The following is a 17870-nucleotide window of genomic DNA, read 5'->3' as shown; positions in this document are numbered from 1 at the left end:
AGGATGCATCTGGAGGTGCTCATCTTGCCAGTTCTAATAACGCATGCAATTATAGACACAAAAGGAGGAAAATAAAACAGGGATGAACATGAGGAAAGGGGAGTAAGATCCAAAACAAATTAGGAAATTAAACTCCTTTTTTGATATGTGCAGATGTACAACGCAGCATTTCAAACACCGGTTTACTCTACATTCAACACCATCATGTTCCTAGGCTTTGTTTTCTTAAAATGATTACAGTTATTCTAAAAATCATGGCACGGGAAATCTCCCGTTCCTACTAATTTAAAGATTAAGATTCACTCAAGAGTAAAATTTAAGAGGTTTTCTTCCCCTCCCCCACCACCAAGATAATAGATCACAATTCAGTACTGGCACTTGCTACCACGCAGAGCCATGCCCCTCGCATAGCTAAACAGAGGCACAACAGGGAGCCAGTCCCTGCCCTCCAACTCCATCTGGATCAAGACACAGAAGATGCCACCCTCCTCCATATCCCTAATGGCATGGAAGAGTAAGAAGACCTTGAGATACACGGTTATAAAACAGGCTGGACATTAGTTCCAGCCACCAACAAACCCAGGAGTCAACAGAGGCAACAGTTGACTGGCAACAGAAGGGGCTCAGCCCACACAAACAGGAGCCAGCAGCAGAACACCACACAGAGCAAGAGAGGAAAATGGGTCATGCTGCACCTATTTAAAGCTAAGTTTCTTTTTTGTGATGCCCTTGTGCTACACCGCCCATCATCCATATGCACAGGCCAAAGTAGATGATTAGACTGGCTCCTTCAGGCTCCTGTGTGCATTCAACAGGAACGTGCTGGAATTATGTTCAGTGTGGCATTTTTACTCTATAAACAAAAAGAACCCACAAAAAAAAAAAACCCAAACCAACAAACAGAAAACCCACAGATCCTCCTTTTTATCCCTGTATTTACAAGTTTTATTAAGCCGTGGTGAAGAATCTGTCTTCCACTGAAACGCAAGAATGAATACAGAATCCAGAAACAAGTTGTTTTAGGGGAGCAGCTCCAGGATGGGCAACCAAACAGAGCTCTGCCCTTCTAGCAACTGAAAAAGTCCTCAGACCTTTCTTTTAACATGGGCTAACTTGCACACTAGCGTTTTGGAGAAAAGCAAATGTAGGCAGACACAGTGCTACCTACAGCAACGAGAGATAAGCACGCTAAGGGGAAAGCAAATCAGCCTTTATGAAGCTGCAGCAGACGATCAGTAGGCTTGGAAGAGGAGGCTACAGAGTCCATCAGGGAACTTGACCCACCAGGAGAGGTTCACAGCACAAAAATCCTTTTTTTTATTTGTGCCGTGGCAGCTGATATGTCACTGGGAGACCCAGGACCTAAATGACTGGTGTGGCCTGATTTCTGATATTCTACATGCTCCACCATATTTTGGAAGGCACATGGTGATTTACACTGTGTTTTGGTGGCTCTTCCTTTCCTGTTACAGTCAGGCAGATTTTTAACAGCAGGAAGGAAAGAAGACGTATTTTGCTCAACTAGAATGGATTCAAACATATGGTTGAAATAAAGAGCTAGATGGTGTGCTTTGCAAAATCAGGCCTTGGGCAACCTGCAGATTAAATTTCTGTGAGGTCATCTCAGTTGATGAAGTCATCATTACCTGACCTGTTACACCTCAAACTGCCTTCTTTCACCTCTGAACTGAAAGGCCATACTGAACAGTGAATGCAAAGCCTTCACATGGGATTTCATCTGGCACTTAGCAAAGAGAGTCCTAAAGGGAAAGGAAATAAGACAATGTTTTCTTGCTTTCTAAAATAGCAAAATCTGTCAACATCAATCCACACACAGTCTGCACCAGTCCTCGTATATTTCTTCACACTTTGGTTTAATGAGAATGATTACGAGCAGAGAGACAATATAAACCTGAAAATAAGTGTTGAATTAATGTTACTACATTTTGACAAGTAAAGAAAAGCTGAAATAACGCAAAGAAGATAAAACGCTGAATAGAAATGTCCTCTAACCACTGCTTAATTCTTAAGTCCTTCAGTTCTTATTTCTTCCATTCCTTAACAACTGGCAATTTTTCTGTTTATGTCCATTAATGAAGTAAAGCTCTTGAACTACCGAAGGTTTAAAAAAATTATACAATATTCTGCAACTGATATACAATATTAGTATTCCACCGCAGCAGTTGGTTTTTTTTTTTATTATTCTGCCTCTACAGAAAGATACTGACTATCTGTATCTATTTCAAACTTCGCCATAAATTCAACATCCTGGTTGTAACTGGACAAAGCACGCAAAAGGTAAAATTATCTTCCCAACACATGGAGTTTAAACTGAAGTACACACTCTTTACTTAAGAATTGGTAGGATGATATCAGCAACCAGAGAGTCACATCAAATCCTGTGCAACCAAGACAGCACGGAGAAAGGGTGGACAAAGGTAAATATTTCACATCTACCTCTATCAACAGCTGAAAACACTGGATGAAAGAAGACAACCAATTCAAATTAACGTGAAAGTTGCAATGAGAATTCCACCCCACATGCAATGGGCACTGATCCGTTGCTTGTACATACCACTAGCAGTTTCTCATGTCTTAGGATTATCTGTTATTCTTTCATACTTCATGCTATTGACTAACCGCCACCTCCAACATTCCTAAAACCCATTTAGCAGTAACCTCATTACAACCTCCATCACTGATTAGGGATCTTTCCATTTGCAATAATGAGAAACATCAATATGCCACACCAGGAAGTTACAAATCTATACAGTTTAGAGAAAAATCATGGGGTTATAATTTCTGAGCTGTTTTATGCACACCTAAAGTCTATAGAGGGACCAAAGAAGAGCACAGAGGTGACAAAGAGGAAAACCAACATCTCCCCTCACGACCACCACCCCTCCCCAATAAAGTAAAAGGGATAGCATTAGCATAGGCACCCTGTGCCTGTTTGAAGGTTGAAGGCGATGTGTATGTGACAGTGAAAAAAAGGATAATGACCTCTGGAGCAAGAGGTGTCACTTATTGTCCAACTTCTGCCCCTGCTCCTGAGACACCAGAGTGGCATGTTATTCTTCACACAGGTTTGGTTATTTCAATGAGACAACTAGTTCATAAGCAAATCTTCCATGGAAAAAGTAGTGGCTAATGAGAATGCCTGTCTGTTTTGCCCATAAGACCTATATTTCATAGAATCACAGAAAATCTCAAGTTGTAAGGGATCCATAAGGGTCATCAAGTCTAACACCCTGGTGTTAGTCTAACACCTAAAGCTAAACCATAGACTACAAGCATTGTTCAGACATTTCTCTCAGAACAGATGAGTATCTGCTTGTTAACATGCTCACAAAACGAACTCAGCTCCAACTGAATTAAGAAAAAAACAGTTGGGATTCAAATACTTCCCTCCACGAAAAGGCTAAAAAAAGGTTTGAAAACCTCAGCTGAATAACAGCCCACAACTCTACCAAAGGAAACACAACGACTAATCAGAGTTTTCCTCGTTGTAGCAGCAGAGAAAAACTGTTTTGCCACTTCTGAGCCACTACAAAATATCAACTCAAAGGTACCTTCAATGATAGAACATTTTTGTTGTCTTGACTTCCATTTCATTACTCACAGATCTGGATTAATAACTTTTAAGACTGAAGCTGATGGAAAGGACACATGAAGATTTTATAGTATGACTGCCCAAACATCTTCCTATTATACGTCAGGTATATATCTTTTCATAATCTTCAGCATATTGAAGACAAGATTTCAATTTTCAAATTAATTTAATTATTAATTTCTGAGACAAAAGATATGACAAAAATAATTCCCAACTGCTATTAACTGTAGTATCTCTATAAGAATAACTGTAGCCATCTAAATCACAGTGGAAATCCAAACATTAAATTACATAAACAATTTGGGTTTTATATAGGTCTAAATCAATCAGCCCTAAGGCAAAGTGATTCCAAAAATAACTTTAAAAAAATCAATTTGTGAGAAACACATTGCTTGCAAACATATTACTTACACATTAATTACAAACACACATAAAAATAACAATCTACTTACAAGATAAGTACTGCTGAGAGAGACCATTTCCCACTTTACCCCAGTCAATCCAGTAATGGACAGCACTATCCTAGGGCTGCATCACCTCATAAAACCCATGCCACTGGTATATCAAAAAATGAATATTTTTTTCCTTATCACAGGTATAAGTTTCCCACTTATTATTGTTTTGCCATGAAAGACTGAGTGATCAAAGGTCAGATGTGACGATATGGGATACGTCAGGGGAATAAACAGAAAAAGAATCTGTTACACCAGTGGAAAAAGGCACCACCCTATTCACAGGGCCATGCAATTTTCTTCTGTTGAAGAATATTAAGCCTACACAGTTTGATGCATGTTATCTGAGCCACTTCAGAGTTTCCTAAAATGAATAATTTTTTTTTTTTTTTATCCCATAAGTGTTTACAATTGGAAAAATGGCACAAGGAATGCAGATTTCACGGGTTAAAGGATATGAAGTATGCTACCAATAAGAGACAGATACTCAGCAAAACGTGTTTAAAAATAGCTACGCAGCAGATCAAAATTTTACTCTTCCTCACTGTACAGAATGGTAAAACTTAATTATGCCTTCATAATCTCTGTTATTCCAGCTGTACATTGATGAAATTGTTACATCACAGCTCTTGCATTCTACATCTCACTTTTGGCACCATACCGCAAAGGCATTTGCAGCCTAATTTCCCACCTTTTGCATGATATTTAACCTGTTAAATGCCATGTCAAGAAGCCTACCCACAAACACCTGTACCGAGCCCTGGTTCACAAAGCCAGAGCTGTGCCGGTTTCTGTGGCAAATACACACACTTTTTGGCAGCTGCCAACCCACCACTACTACGGCTGGAACGGATGGTGGAGAAAACCTCTTCGTTGGGATTGCAGTAACTTCCTCAAAAGAGCGAAGGTAAATAAATCAACAAAATAAATCCTGTTCTGTCACCTCCTTAATATCAATTTATTTGGGCAGATTCTGGGAAAAGTTTACAGTAATTCAGTAGACTGATTCTCACAATTTTTTTGGTTGTAAATTTTCTCAAATTAGATATTAACCTTCCAAGCCCAAAATTCTGACTCGCAAGATTAAAACAGAGATCTTCATACCAGTATCTTAGGTTGGTTGCATCCTATATCTGAGGTTGTTTGCATCCTAGCCTCTATTTCCCTGTAATAGTCAACACCTACAGGACCCAGTCATTAAAAACAAGCACCATCTCCTGTCAAAAAAAAAAAAAAAAAGCCCTCTTCCCAGTGATCTCAGAAAAGAACATCTGAAAAATATTATTAATTTATTTTTGACAACCAGGAAAAATATTTTGTCCCCATACCACCAGAATTCTGTTTAAACAAAACAGTTTTTCAGTGAGAAAACATGTATGGGGAGGTACCATATTGTACAAAGTTTTCTTCTCAACAACAACAACAAAAGTCTGAACTTCATAAGAAGTGATAGAAAAGTGTTTGGACACAATATTCAGCCATCTCAATTGCAGAGCTATATTTTTGCTCATGTGAAAAATCAAAGCAGCAATGTGTTCTGTTGGGAATGTTTGTGCATCTTCCCCTCTCCCACAGACCCATTTCCCTCTGGGTACCAAGGGAAACACACCGGTGGCAAAGCTTTGAATCAAAGGCAACCTTTTAGCTATGAAATGAAAAATCTAAGGGCTGCAATGAAAATGTACTTCTCTGTTGCTTTCATCACGTCCTGCCTTTGTTGCTTACCTAGCCCAAATGTAAGCTGGCTGGGATTGTGGAGAGCAGAGCATGCTTCACGGCTGTCATCAGTATTGCTGCAAGGAACTGACAGACTGGTGGGACTTGTACCAAGCGCCAGCCTCGCCTGGGGGGGAAAATGTGTCTCCTTGGCCACATGGGCAGCTCTGCCGGGATGCTTTAATCGTACCCAGCAAGCGGGGATGGAGGTGAAGAGCAGTATAAGAGACAACGGATTAGCCAGGGTAAAACAACGCTCTCCTGTCGTCGAGGAAACAGTTCTGCCACTGGCAATTCCAGCTGCATCATCTGCGCGCTGTATTCACAGAGCAGATGTTCAGCCACATCATTAGGAAAGGCAGGAAAGAAGAGCGTGGCAGAGGAGGATTTCATCGCCACGCAGTGCTGCAGGATAATTGCACATAATCATATAGAAAGCAGGATGTGCTATAGGGGCTATTGTCCCTGCTCCCACTGAACATACCTGCTACCATTCCTCCTTTATCAGATTTATCCAAAATCTGATAAATCCAAATTTATCAGATTATTCACAGAATTTAAGGGAATGAATGACATATATATTTTTATTATTATTTTTTATTGCTAATTTAGCAACACTTTTAGGATCCATGCTTTCATGAGCCTGACAGCCTTATTTAGCTAGCACACTGCTTATCTATTTCTTTGTAAACCCACATTTATACAGACTTTTGTGAAGGAATTGTGTTTATTCAGGGAAATTTCTATAGACACTGCTAGCATCAGCATAAATGATTTAAGGAACAATGTAGCAAAAAAAATTCAAGGTCATTTGGAAACGTGCAACACCAAAGCTGCCAATTCTCATGATTTTGTCTTGCGTGTTACAATATTTGAGGGACGTTTGAATGGGGAAAACAGAAAAGCAAAAAAAAAATCCCAACCAAACAAAAACCCACCCCTTAAGTAAAACCGACTATATTAGTATTCATCTCATGGTTTTTAAGCAAATCACATTTTTAAAGGACTGACTTGTCCCCTCCCTTTTTTATTTTTCTTTTTAATTTCAGGAGCTAGGACAGGCTGTAAGCGTGGTACCAAATTCTGAATGAGCATGAGAAGAGCTTTGGGATTAAACTTGGATCTGCTTAGACTCTTTGGCAGTTTGGAAGGAAAGTACAGGAAATGTGGACTCTGCTTCATTTTTTCCACTAGTATTTACAAGTCAACAATAGTACAGCTTTCTTATTATATGCAATGTAAATGTATTTTCTTAACTAGAAGCTACCCCTTTAATAAAGCCTTGAGAGTTTAAACTCCCCCTGCAAAATCAAATAAAAGAGGAGACCGAAGAGAATCCCTGCTAAAAGCTGTGCAGGGTTATTCTACAAAGCAAAATAAACTGAAATAAAATTGTCTCCAGAACTTTTTTAAAGAAACAACAGTGCTTTCAAAAGGTTGAACTGTGCACCAAATTACATAATACGGTATATTTTGACATGCTGGTTGGGTAATTGCAAACGTTCCCTTGAGGCAAAAAGCTTTCTGCTCACCAAACCAAGCACATCTTCAAGGGAATTTTTTTTGCATGTAACACTTGAGGCTGTAACCCATGAGTGGAGAAGACCCTCTGGAGTAACCAGTACCTGCACTAGGAGGGTGAAACACTCAATCCAGTGCAGTGGTGGCAACTTCTGCTGCCCTCTCTCTGCTCCCCTGATGGAGGGGAGGCCCCCACCTCAGGGCTTCAGAAGTCTAAGGCATCAAAACACTGGTGTGCAGGTGGATATTCCTCTGGTGCTGCAGGTGTGAGAGCCTCCAGCAGAGAGGTGGTAACAAACAGCCTGGTGGCACGAGCATCTTTAGCCAATGCTACTGTTAACCAAGCACTTCTAACTCCAAGTGCTGCTCATTTTACAGGAGCAGAAAGAACATGGATTACTCCATGTTACAGACCTAAACAGTTTCAGAGAAGAAAACTAAATCCAAGAACTGCTGATTCTCACAGGATCAGCTCTACCTCATACGTATATATGCTGGAAGCATCAGCTGTGAAAGAGTACGTTATATGGCTGTAGCTAAGCATTGTGCAATCCAAATGCCTGACACCATATCCTTACAACCTTAAAACCACTTAATTTTGACTTCTTTCATCCATTTCAGAGGTTTGAAGCTACAGTTACTACAGGGAACACACATGCAAGCGCCAAGGCCAGGGGAGAACAAGCTCTCTCTGCTTTTTAGTGGCTATTTTAGGGCAAGACATGAAGGGCAGACAGGAAGGCTGCCCCCTGGCCATCCCTGTGCTTGCCCTGGAGGACACAGAGGCAGACCCTCTTTTGGCATCTATCCCAGCATGATACCCAGGAGAGAGGTTTAATCTCTCCAAGGAGAGATGTGGTCTCAGAGATGCTGCCTATACAGGATCAATACAAGGACAGGGGTTTCCATAATGCCTTTTGCTGATCTCAAGCTCTTTCCACTGCCTGTGGCTTCTGACTGTAATGAAGGATAAAGAGGTGAAGACCAGGAAAGAAATGTAGGTCACACACAGAAGCATCCTGCTTTTTCTGTCTGCACAGATAATGCTTTCAAGGTATGAAAGTCACTGCTCTTAAAAAAAATAAAAAATAAAAATCAATATTTTATTGATTTTTAGATCAGAAAAATTTCTGGTCACACTGAAGAGAGTATCTGAAAAGACTACCTAACATTTGAAGTAGAGCAAATAACAGTTTTTTTTAAAAAACACAACAAAATTATAATCAAGTCCAAATTCTATTCTCTCTTCAATATTTGCACCAAATAACCAGTGTTTATCCATCATGGTATACAACACAATTTCTGAATCCAAAAAAGCAAAGTCTATTACTTGTCCCCAAAAGACACAGAGGTTAAATCAATGAATGCATAAGATCCACTACCATGAATGAGTTAATAGACAACTTTTGAGCTGAAATGGGGCACATCCTTCTTTGGAGGAAACTCCTCTTTATGTCAGTGAATGAGACTACAAACATCAGCTTTTGTTGCAAAAGAGTACACATAAAATGGATTTTTTTTTCTTAGATTAGAAAAATTCTTTTCCCGAGCAGGCTTGACAGCACTGAGGGTAAGGGACAGCAGAGAGAGCTGCTTTTTAAGGCTTTGGGGTTTTTCTTCTGTCTCTCCACGTAAAGGACAGAAACCAGGAAGAAAGCCCTATACACTTTGTCATGGTTTGGGCTGGGATGGGGTTGACTTTCTTGATGGCAGCCAGTGTAGTGCTGTGTTTTAGATTTGGGATGAGAAGAGTGTTGGTAGAGAAATCAGGAGTAAAGTTAAACCGGGGGTTTGAGTTGCATGCTATGGGAATTACAAGAGTAGGAATCCCTTGTTTCTAGCCAGGCTAGAAGCAAGGGCAGTAGTTCATTGCACTGTTAAATCCTATAACCTGACTCAAAGGATGTACCTTCAAACTGTTGTAACCCATGATTTGAGCTGCATGTTATAGGAATTGTAAGCGAGCAGCTGCATGGTCCTAGTCGCCAGGTGGGGTTAAGCCCCAACACACATCATCTTCAATATTGTCCTTTGATTCCTACCTTTTACAAATGTAGCAAGGACCCTCTCTCAAAAGCAGGGAAATCAGTTTCCTATAAACGAAACTTTCAGCTTCCAGGAGCTGTCAGAGAGCTTCCTGAGGTCAAGTCTGGATGATGGAGCAGCAACTAAATTCTTCTGAACAACAAATCAACCTACAACTTTGCTATGACCTGCAGTGGATATTCAACATGAAGTGCAATATAGATTACAATTTAAAATTACATCTTAATGAACTATGCATACCAACTAGTTAATTAATTCTTAAGCTCCTTGTCTGCTCTACAGTAGATGAGGACTTGGCTCAGGCTAGAAACTATCATGCAAATGTTTAAAAATTATTTCCATTTTCTATGACTTTGACTGTGCTTTGCACAGCTCATTAGCCTTTATTTTCAGGATCTTTTCTTCACTGCATAAAAGTAGCAATAGCTCAAGTTTATAGCAATATGTCGCTTCATTTCACTTTCTCACCTCTTGGAAATCGCTGCAAATACTTGTCTGACAGGACAAGATTACTGTCAGTAATTAAAAAAAAAAGAAAAAAAATCAGCCACCCCCACTGACAGAGTACAAGAGGCTAAGAGCACAAACAGGGAGTCCAGTCCCTGATGATAAAAAGGTTAAATAACTGCCCTGTCAAATCTAACTTTTCAGTCATGAATTAAAATCCAGTAGAAATGTTATACAAATGCAAATATTGGTCCTATATGGTCTGTACCCCTGCAGTTCTCCAACACATTCAGATACAATTTTTATTTTCTACAGTGGTTCGGTATTTAGCTTATAGGCATCAACATATGAGTACAGGCATCACACGTAACAAACCCTAAGCTGAAAGACCCATAAACAGGGATAAAGCAGGTAGATGTCCTTAGACTGTAGCTCTGCTCTTGCGTTGACTCCCTAAACACAAAAAATGTCAATCCTAATCAGTGATGTGGTATTAAAAAGTTGATTCTTTTCCCTAAGGTAAAGGTATTGGCATTTTCTGTCAAGTAATCAGACAACAACATCTCCTTTGTGAAATGACAGGAGTCCTAAAAAACCATAATACAAAAAAAAAAAACAAACAAGCAGGATCACAGCTATAAGCACAATCATCTTTTAAGTAACAGCTGAAGTCACTTTAAATTGTAAAACCAGTAAATAGTTAACAGTTACTAAAGTGAGCAGCTGGTTTCTCAAAAATAAGATGCACTGCCTGGAACAAAGGCATTAGACTTATTAGAAAGAAGAGATGCTATTTCCAGATGGTTCCTGAATAGCACTGCACAAGTTGGTAGACCTCCTAATTTCAATCTCCAAAGCCCTATAGAAAGGCTCACGGTAGAAAATGATTAAAATATTCCCTCTGCAAAGTTTAAAACAAATCAAATAAGTTATACATTCTCCTCCATAGCAGTATGGTTTGCTTGGCTCTCTTCCGCTGTGCTTTAGTTCACAGGACTCACATGCTCCGTCACATTGCACCTTACAGAATTGTAAAAATGGCTCTGGTAGGAAAGCAATTGAAAATACATCCCCTTGAATCCCCAACTGAAATGTGTCTTTCTAACTTCTAATTTAACTCAGAACTAAATCCTAGCTCTGTGACCCACTTTGGGTACCGCCACAATACTTCTTGTCACTTGATTGCTGCTCTTTTTGCTAAAGTTTCATGAGATTTTGTTCTCTAAAAATTTCTGGAAGCTATTTCCAAAAACAGCCTCTAACCAAACCAGACCTTAATTCATTTCCAGCCACTCAGTTAATCTTTAGAGACATGCATGGTCACTTTTAACAAAAAGAGAAAGATGATTCCCTATTCAGACAGGCTTTGCCTTTGTGCGTACACTATGCAAACATTTTGCATTTATGTAAGTATAACTGAATATCTGAATTTTAAAGCTCTCAGGCCAACCAGGATTTTAGGAGCATTATGACTACAGTGTCAAACATATGCACTATATAGCATTTAAGAAGGTTTTCCATTAAACTGCTCTACGTTGCTATTGAAATGAGACAATTCAAACAAGAGAGGGATAACTGGGGGAAACTAATGAATACAGAGTTTGGGTTTTTTTTTTTTAAATGAAAGGAAGATAATGATGAGAAAAGGCATGAAGGAAGAAGGTGCTAAAACTGCCAGGTCATGCAGCCATTCAGTACTCTTATTATCAATTAAGAGCTGCTCAGATGTCAAAATACCATTATTAAGATCTGAGTCCCTGATGCTAACAAAAGTAAATCCTGACCATCTGAGGCTTTGCTCCAGAAGCGTAAGGTGAAAGTTTCTTCCCATAAACTTCCTGACAGTTGACTTATTGCACAGATCAGGGCAGCACTGAAGCAAATTCCTTAAGTCAGATTTATGCCACTTCCAGGTACTTTTTCAACACATAACACTTCCTCACTGTTAAGATTTACTGGCCTGGATGCCAGGAAAACAGTGAACCACGCGCACAAACTTAGCGACAGAGGTGACACACCACACTTACGAGAAGTAATTCTCATTCACAGACTGCTGCTCTTATTTCATTGATAATGACACTGTTACAGTAAACTGGTGACTTCATGGATGAACCACCATTAAGAAGAATTAACATTGTGAGCACAGTAAATAGTTAAAGTGTGGACATTGGACATATGAAAAAAAACCAGGAGAGGCTCATGACACTTGCACAAGCCAAAAAAAAAGTCTTTAAATTATAATTTCAAATATTCGGTTGGCTCAGACACATCTACCTTGTGATTTTTAAAACCCTCTCAATGAATGGTGCTGCTCTGCCACCTTCTCCTCCAGGCTCTGTCCTTCCCTGCAAGCACCAAGAGGAACGCTACCCTGAGTTGTGGGACCTACCCTGCTCTCCACAACAGCTCCCACACTACACCTACTGCAGCTCTGCCTGTTTTCCTGCCCCTTTGTAATGCTCTCAGAGTCTTGGGTAGAAGCTTGGATCACCTGCTGAGCTAAGGGGAGCCAGCATGGCCAGTTAATACAGCTTCATTAACCAAAGAGAAAGTCTTTTTTTGCACAATGCCAAGTAGGCTACCTTGAAAGTACAAAGAAAAGCAGCAGGGGGAAGGGATGGGACGATGATACATTTAAAAAAAAAAAAAAAAAATCAAGACAAGTTCTGGCTTCACAATATTCCCAATGTTGGTTCAGACTGAGCAGCTGCCAATGCATCCCCAAGGAATGCCCAGAATGCTCCTTTGCACCTGAGTAACCAAAGCATGACATGGTGAACACCAGTCTCAAGGCAGTCCCTCAACCTGCTGAGACTCCTCTAGCCCCAGAAGAAGAGGGACAAGTGAGAACCCCTTCCCTTGGTGTCTGGGCTAAAAGTCAGGCACTATTTTCAAGGACTGTAAACTGAAGGCAAATGCTTTATTTGCAGGAGAGGGCAGAAATGAGATTGTAAATTCTGGTCACAGTCTAAAGCTTTGCCTTGTTGACTTTCACATTAATTTCCTTCTCATGGCTTTACTAAAACTGATTGGAATCTTAAATAAAGACTAATAATTCATTTCATTCTTCACTGACTACTGCTTTTTTGCATTAACAGGTGATACTTAAAATAGTACAAGGGATGCATCCAGAATTCCAATTAAAAAACTAAATCATAACAATTTTCTGCATGAATCAAAAGATTTGTCACCTCAAAATTTGTCATTTCAAAGTGATAAATATGCTTCAGTCTCATTCCCTTTCTGCAAACCACCAGGCACCACGTTTCTCATCCATAAGCTTCTTTTATTGCAGCAATTATTTAAAACTCTGTCTAGACATATTAAAACGTTGAAAATAACAAAATTTGACACCAGAACGTGGTATATTACATGACTTAACAGCATCAATCACAGGATCTCAGTTTGCAACTATCACAATGAGGCTGCAGTGCTATGAAAGAATATGGTTTGTTGGCAGTACAAAATTTAGCTTGAAGCTAAAAGATTAATACTACACATTTATCCCCATGATAAAGAAACAAGACTATAGCATAGCTGTGGATTAAAAAGGGAGTCTGTACTACAGGGTGGCCCAGGATGTGTTTAAGATCTGTCTCCCTGTGTGTGACTAGTTGTGTTCTGTCATGAAAGCACAATTTTCTTATGATCTGAGTAAGCTTTGCACAGCAGGAGAGAAAAAACAAAAAAAACCCATGAGTTGATCCAAGCTGCCAATTCAATTTGTTTATGAGAATTATTTCAATCAAAACATGGCCTGTTTTCTTCTTACTCAACGTTTGTTTTTTTTAAATTAATTACATAAATACATTCCAACCTGTTGTAAGCACAGTAAATCTAATCCCTACTATTGTGAACCTACTGTTATCACTTGCATTTTTGTAAAGTAAGCATAAAGCTCATTTAAACTCGGGTCACTTAATACCGTCTCATCACAGGAGGGGACTGAAAGTGCTAGATTATATCTTGACTCCTCTTTTAAAGCCCATCCATTCTAAAACAGTCATATAAATCTGCCTTAATGCAAATAAGAATGAATACTTATCTCTTGGCCTAACAGCATTTTGAACTTGCTTTGCACAGCTGCAAGGGCTGCAAGAGCAGCAGGGCAGGAATGAACCAGGGCTGCTGCAAGTGTATGTGCTTCAACAACGCTCTGCATCTCAAACCCAGCGAGCAAGTGGCAGGATGTGAACTTGAAAATTTGTGGTATTTTTTAAAACCCCATAAAAATACTCCATAAATCAACAACTATTTTTACTTTTTTTTTTTTTTTTTTAATTTTGGTCACCAGTTTTCCCAGGGACTTGAGGCTAATGAGAAACAGGAAGTCTGAATGAGAAATCAGAGAAATCACCCAGCAGTACATCCAGTCAGGCCAGATGTAAAATCAAAAGAAAGTAGTACAGGGATACTACTAGAGGCAAGCTATACGTTCTGGATTCCGAAGAAAAATACTTTTTAAATTAAATTAATTTTTATTTATTAATAATAAATAATATTCCCTGTAAGCTATTGTGTTAATCGCCTTCATTCTCCAGGTGTAACCATCATCTGGAAAGAGATAAATTAACAATCAGTAACAAAGTGTACTATATACATGCAGGTAATCTAGGTGGAAAAAAGTCCCCAGTGGAAATGTAATACTCAGTAGATCAAAATACAATATGTAGCAAAAGTATTGAGTAGATTAGAGACAGTAGGTTTAAAATGGGAGACATCGCACCTCTGCTCAGGCCAACTCAGGAAATCTAATTTACCAAGAACAACATAACGGATGCAGTGTAATTACTGTAACTGTCAACATCAAAGTCTTTGAAATCCCTTGGCACTATCATATGAAAAAAGAAATCTTCAGAAACTTTATTTAATTGTAGATGCACATTACTCATGCAGTCACACTGTGCCTAGAGGTACGCATTGCCATTACCCGAGAAACACCATAGCAAGCCAAGTGAGAACATTTGGAAGGCAACAAATATCATTCAGTGGGTCCCCTCAGTGTGGCAAAGGGCTCCAAGATTAAAAATTAATTAGTATATTCAGTCTTCCATAAGAACCCACGCATTCTATGATTCTGTGCTGATTCCCCCTCTGAGCTGACCTGCAGCCAAGCCATGTTTGCTGTGGGGATTTAGAGGAACAGTCACCGGTGATTTAACTCCAACTTTCCTCATACTCCAGCAAAAGTAGACCTTGCTGGCATACAGTGTCTTCAGGAAAATATGATCTGTTTAAACAAAGACAAATAACTGCTGGGGGTAAGGTTTGCACCCATGCTGAGAATAACATTGCTCCCTACTTACAAGATATAATGGAAAACAAAACAAAAGAAAACACCATGTAGGCAAACATCCTGCAGATAATACCAGTCCTTTAGAAGAACAGGCAGAGGAGCAATTGGTGTTCAGTGATCAACACTGAAGTGCAGGTGTCATGAGCCTCTCCTGGGTTTTTTTTTTTTTCATATGTTCAAATGACCTGCTGCTTGGCTCCTGGCTAGTCACAATTCAACTAACAAGTTTGCCTGCAGACAAGCCATTTCTTTAAAAGGATAAGTAAATAAATAAATAAATAAATTAAACCCACCACTGCATTTTCAGGTAGAAAACTGACAATGTTTCTTTCTAGATTTTATCATATATTGAATTATATATATATAATTGCTTAGGTAAACTGAATCACAACATCTACTTCAACAACCAGGTGAGGCATAAAGCATCACGAAGAAAGTTTCTATATAAAAAAAATTGACTATATACTTTAATTGAGCACTAATTAATTTTTTTTGTTTAATAAGAAACAAGTCAGTTACCCAAATTTTGCTTTCCTGTGGCATGACGATTTCCTGTCTTGACCTCTGCTGTCTCTATGAGGGTTTCAGAGTTTCAGACCCAGTGTGGTGTGCCAGGCACCCTAGGCAAAGCACCATTAACCACAGACCTCAGAGAGGCACCAATTTGCAGTGGTGGCTTGGACCCTGCAGGCATCCCACCATCACCCAACCCACTTTTGCTGGGAATCCTTTCCCTACTGGGGCAAATCCCATCTCTGTGCTCATCCAGAATTACTGACTTGTGAACGTGTTCGCTTAGAAAGGACATGCTGAGCACAGACATGCAGATCTGCACAGTATTTTCCATGAAGACATCCATCCTCTCCGTAGGGAAAAGGTGGTTATACAAAAACATGACTGAATTCTGTTCTCAACCAGCCTTCCCTCCAGATTTCCAATGCATGTAGGGACCAGCCTGGAAAACAGAGTGACACGTCAAAGTAAAACTTCCCAAAGCCTGCCCAGTCAGCAATATTATTTATTTACAAACTCGGCAGACTAAATTCCAGGCTCAGTCACCGAAACAGAGCAACCCGATTTCCCAAGCTGCTTACCCCTAGCAACATCCAATGATTACACAGTGGCCTGGGGATGCTCAGCGCTTGAAAGATAAGCCATTTCTACAAAGATAGCTAAATGTGTAATTCCTGTCCCAAAATTAAGACGCAGAATACACGCGTTTCAGCTATTTGACCGACAGTATATTTGTTGCTGAAGACAGACACATTACTTTCTAAGAAAATAAAAATATAAACAGAGAGACCCAGAATTAAGAATATTGCATTCCTGTGGGATTTCTTCTCACCATCCCCCTACAATGAGGTCACTAAACAGTAATTTAAAATTTCATGCATGTACATAGCATTAAAGATTTATATGGTAGCTTGGTTCTCCAGCTTCTGAAATACATAAATACATTAACACAGTATGAAGGATTCTCAGAGATTTATCATAGTTCCGGGGGCTTTGAAAGTGATTTTGGGTTTTTTTTGCCCTCCCACCAGCTTCACAAAGCCCAGATGAAGAGCTCCAAATCCCAGTTATTATTAAGGGGGCTGAAGCCCTCTGGTACTTCCATTTCAGCTATTTGACCGACAGTATATTTGTTGCTGAAGACAGACACATTACTTTCTAAGAAAATAAAAATATAAACAGAGAGACCCAGAATTAAGAATATTGCATTCCTGTGGGATTTCTTCTCACCATCCCCCTACAATGAGGTCACTAAACAGTAATTTAAAATTTCATGCATGTACATAGCATTAAAGATTTATATGGTAGCTTGGTTCTCCAGCTTCTGAAATACATAAATACATTAACACAGTATGAAGGATTCTCAGAGATTTATCATAGTTCCGGGGGCTTTGAAAGTGATTTTGGGTTTTTTTTGCCCTCCCACCAGCTTCACAAAGCCCAGATGAAGAGCTCCAAATCCCAGTTATTATTAAGGGGGCTGAAGCCCTCTGGTACTTCAGAGAGAGAGCAACCAAACTCCTGAGGAAACCACCACCACACCACGATTAAAGGACAGGTGAGAAATACTGAAATAAAGATTCTGTGCAAGAGGGTTAGGGAAAAGACAGCTGGAAGGGGACGAGGAGCAAGGTGATGGTGTGGGAAAGGGAGCACCCAGCAGCGTGGGCAGGGGATGGAGCACATCGGGCGACACAGACCCATCACCCAAAACAGGGGCAAAGCGCCCAGGGCTTTATGGCGGCGTAAAACAGGCATAAAACTAGAAAGCGTTGCTAATTGCTTTAGACTGCTTCAAGTCAATCTTGGTGTCTTGAAACCTAGCTCACTGATTTTGAAAACGCAAGAATAGCAGTTATGTGCATATACATCATATACTCTTCAAAAGCGAGGCTCAATTTGCAACACACTCATCAGGTAAAGTGCCTGCAAATAATTCTATAAACATCTAATAAGTGCTTGGCATTTACAAGCTGCCAGGCACACGCTGATCAACATTCTCACGCAGAGTATGGACATCTGCCCTCTGTGATCTGCCCTTTCAGAAATAATAATATTAAATTTAAAATATTTTTTTAAAAAATATAATAAAAGGTCATAAATTTGTCTTATTCTTTTCAAGGTTTAATTTTTTGTCATCCTAAAACAAAGTTCTGAATACTTTGCTACTTTGAGTAGATAATTTCAGTATTTCTGAGAAAGGTGAAATTTAACCCTGAAGTAATTCCAGATTGATTTCCAAAGACATAGTGGTCTGGAATGGTGC

General features: G+C 39.5%; 1 protein-coding gene across 1 annotated transcript in view; it reads right to left on the bottom strand.

Moving 5' to 3' along the window:
* KIAA1549L (KIAA1549-like ortholog) overlaps positions 1–17870 on the bottom strand; it is a 144976-nt gene that overhangs the window by 84725 nt on the left and 42381 nt on the right. The window lies entirely within an intron of this gene.

This window comes from Calidris pugnax, unplaced genomic scaffold (genome assembly GCF_001431845.1).
Source record: "Calidris pugnax isolate Ruff unplaced genomic scaffold, ASM143184v1 scaffold177, whole genome shotgun sequence".
Classification (NCBI taxonomy): domain Eukaryota; kingdom Metazoa; phylum Chordata; class Aves; order Charadriiformes; family Scolopacidae; genus Calidris; species Calidris pugnax.
This window is presented reverse-complemented; position numbering and strand designations above follow the sequence as displayed.